Raw genomic sequence first — 4,178 nt, 5'->3', positions numbered from 1 at the left:
ATTTTATCTGCAAGTAATGAGAAAAGCAACTAATGGCTTGGTCCTGGTGTGGCTGTGACCAGGGGGAAGGGAGGAGCAGCCAGCGCTAAAAGCATCAGTTGCACAGTGTTCCATTACGCAGAAAAAACGTCTGAGTTACAAAGCATCACAGGATCGAGCCTGTGGTGGGTGACCACTAATGATCAGGCGCTGTGTCCTCCACTTGACAGTTGCTTAGCCTTTCATGGGACACAGGTGTGAAATGAAGGCTACACCGTCTGAGCACCTCTTCAATCCAGTCAGTGTTCAGACAGCTGGTGACACAGAGAACTGCCTCAGTGGAGACTGGTTCATTGTGACCCTTGACCTCTGCAAGCCGCGCCCCGCCTTTTACGCACACGTCCCCCACTTAGTTGGAGGTACCAGCCGAATACTGCTTGGTCAGCCCTGTCTGGCCACCATCTCCGTCTCCCTTGACTAAAATGGACTCAAACCTGTTCACTTCCCTCAATCAGCATCTCAGACGGAACTTTCAAAAAAAAAAAAAAACAAAACAAAACAAAAAAAAAACTGGGGTATGCAGGAAGCTCCCATCTGCCAGTACATCTTGCCTCCAACAGCTTCTCTTTTCCACAGTGCCTACTTCATAATTTTTAGGAAAAAAGAACCGTAAGCCACTTTTTATAATGTCTAGAAAATCCAAACCTAGGAAATCAGGTAAAAGTTGGATGGCCATTGCAATATTTTGAGGGTCAGAGGTAATCGTGATTGTAAAGTAACATCTCCCAATTCTCTTTCAGCCTTTTGTCATTTGCTAACAGAATTTCAAATGTATTTATTCATAGATAACTATAGCAACCAAAGGTCAGATAGTTGAATGTAAATGCAAGTCAGGAAGGATTAAAGGACTGCCAGTGTCTCAGGGCTTTGAAAACAGGCTGCATCTTCCAGGGTAAGGGAGCCACTCTTAGGCACAGCATGAGTCTGCTCTTCCTTTAGGGGAGCCTTTACCCAGCGCCATCTTTGAGTCAGGTGTTGGGAGGTGCCAAGTCCCCAGGGACTTGCCTGGGAGGCATGGAACTTGTATCTGCAGCTTGGAGCCTGCAGGATACCCTGAGGCACTTTGCTGCAAGCCAACCCAGAATGAATCACTCCAAAGGCGTGATTCCAAAGGTATTAGCCACAACCTGGAGTCCAGATGAGGGAAGAGGTGGGTCTCAGTAGGGCAAGCACCCTGCACCCACCGAGGGGAGGTGGACTGCCCTCCTGCTCATACCCAGATTGGCTGCTGTTTTAAAGCTAACACATAGTTCCACTCTGACAAATATCCAGAGAGCTAGGATTCTCACCTACTGAGGTAGAAGTAAACCCTGTCACGATTCCTCTAATGAAGCTGTGAGGAGCTTGTGGGGTCGGAGAGACAGCCTGCAGATCCAGCAGGGAGGCTCTGCCAGGGCACATCATGGCCAGGCAGCAGGTTGTTTTAACATGGTTTCTCAGAAGTTATTAGTAAGGGCTACACTGCGGGGTTAGAGATGATCCGTCTATTAGCTGGGCTCCAGCAATGCTTTGATTGGGGCCTTTGTCATCTGAATTGATCCTGGGGAGATGAGACGCGGAACAATCATTTCTTAGACAAATTTCTCAACACACTCATTTCTTTCTCCCATCAGGTCCCAAGAGGTGGCCTCCATCACTTCCCTTGTTTATTTGATCCCAGAGGTGTCATTTAATGACAACCAATGCCTTGTCTGCACAATAAAAATTTCATTTCCGTGGTTGCTCTTAAAATATGCCCATAAGTGACTAGAGGGATTGCTCAGTACTTAAGGGTACTGGCTGCTCTTCTGAAGAACCCGGGTTCAATTCCCAGCACCCCCCTGGCAGCTCACAACTGTCTGTTCCACCAGTTCCATGGGATTCAACACCACCTTCACACAGACGTGCATGCAGGCAAAACACCAATGCACATAAAATAAAAATAAAATATTTTTTTCTCCTTAAAAGGAAGCATGAGCCAGGCAGTGATGGTACATGCCTTTAATCCCAGCATTTGGGAGGCAGAGGCAGGCAGATTTCTGAGTTCGAGGCCAGCCTGGTCTACAGAGTGAGTTTCAGGACAGCCAAGGCTACACAGAGAAACCCTGTCTCGAAAAAAAAAATCCCAGTTTCAGTCAAAGAATGTATGCCTATTATGGAAAATATATACAAAGTTTTGTGGTAGGACACCGTGTTGGCCTGCTCTGGTAGCTATTTTGAGTCATATGGCATGACTGCTGGAGGAGGCACTGTGTCCTCTGTTGTTTCTTGGCACACAGACAGACAGACAGACAGACAGACAGACAGACAGACAAGCCCAGCACAGTAGCATATGGAGTTTATCATCAGATTCTATAGCTCCCAGAATCAGAGTATGCTGATGTTGCTGACACTAGTGCCATCCAAACCAGGCACACTTCTGCTTGTACAAATACCACTTCTGTCCCGGCCACCATATAACCCATCTCTGATCCAAGTCACAGACCCACTGGCCTTACTGTCACCTTAACCATGTGTCTGTAAGTCCACAGTCAATGAAAGCCCTGATCTATGGTCTCTTATAAAGCCGTTTATCGTGATCAGTTCACACAGCCAACACTGGTTTATGCTAAAAGTAGCCAAAGGAAATAATAAGACTTTTTTTTGAAGCCATGCTTTTCTCTTTATAACAACAAAGGAATTCATTATTGAGAAAAATCAAATGCTTCAAGAACAAAACGGAGAACTAAGACTCAGATAAGAGTCTGTGAACTCAGAGCTCACTTGAGCAGGCAGAAGGACACCAGCAGACCTCCCACGAGCTATAGAAACGATGATTTTTGTTTTGTTTTGTTTTTTAATGTTCAGATGTAAAAATACACAGTTAAGGTTGCAAACAAAAAGAAAGAAGGAAGAGAGGCTCTAACAAAGTGAAAATAGAAAAACAGGCTAGTGGGAAGGCTCAGGTCTGACTCCCAGCAGCCCGAAGGCAACTCACAACCATCTGTCACTTTAGCTCCAGAGGCTCCTACAGCCTCCTGTGACCTCGGTGAGCGCCAGGCACACCCATACACATAAAAGCAAAACAGAATGATAAAGAACTGCCTTGGTTGGGCAGAAGGATGGCTCAGTGGGCAAAGGCACTTGCTAGCAAGCCTCAAAGCCCAGAGTCACATGGTTCTGAAAGCACGTCCCAAACCCAGAGTCTGACCCCTAAGACTCACATGGTTCTGAAAGCACGTCCCAAACCCAGAGTCTGACCCTAAGACTCACATGGTTCTGAAACCACGTCCCAAACCCAGAGTCTGACCCCTAAGACTCACATGGTTCTGAAAGCACGTCCCAAAAGCTGTCCACTGACCCCCACACTTGGGGTTTGATGTGCACACACTCAGCATATGTGTGTGCACATATAAGGCAAAAAATAAAATGTAATTTTTTTTTTTTTTTTTTTTGGTTTTTTGAGACAGGATTTCTCTGTGTAGCCCTGGCTGTCCTGGAACTCACTCTGTAGACCAGGCTGGCCTCAAACTCAGAAATCCACCTGTCTCTGCCTCCCAAGTGCTGGGATTAAAGGCGTGCATTACCACCGCCCAGCATAAAATGTAATTTAAAAACATTAAAGATGTATTCATTTATGTACTTTATGTATATGGGTGTTTTGTTCCTGTGAACACTTGCATACCAGAAGAAGATATCACACCATGGGATTACGGTTACAGATGGTTGTGAGCCACCATATGGGTGCTGGGAATTGAACTCAGGACCTCTAAAATAGAAGCCTGCGCTCTTAACTGCTGAGCCATCAGTGAGTGCCTGTAATTTAATTTTTTTTTTTTAACTAAAAAAGGCCTGTTTTGTTTTGTTTTGTTTTTTCATTTGTGCTGGGAATCAAACCCAGCACGTAATGCATGTACACTGGGTAGATGTTCAACCACTAAGCTGCACCCTGCAGGAAAAAGTCTTGGTTTTCAGAGAACAGAAAAAAAAAAAATGAGCTCTGTTGACACAATGAATTCTTTGCTTTGTGCATGCACATGGTAGAACAGTTTGTACTTAACATGTAACTTTACATTATTTAGAAAATGTTTTTTGGGGGCTGGAGAGATGGCTCTGAAAAAGAATATAAAAATTTAGCAGGTACTTGCCCACATAAGCCTGGGATTGAAAGAGTTAAATTT

This window comes from Mastomys coucha, unplaced genomic scaffold (assembly GCF_008632895.1).
Source record: "Mastomys coucha isolate ucsf_1 unplaced genomic scaffold, UCSF_Mcou_1 pScaffold9, whole genome shotgun sequence".
Classification (NCBI taxonomy): domain Eukaryota; kingdom Metazoa; phylum Chordata; class Mammalia; order Rodentia; family Muridae; genus Mastomys; species Mastomys coucha.
This window is presented reverse-complemented; position numbering follows the sequence as displayed.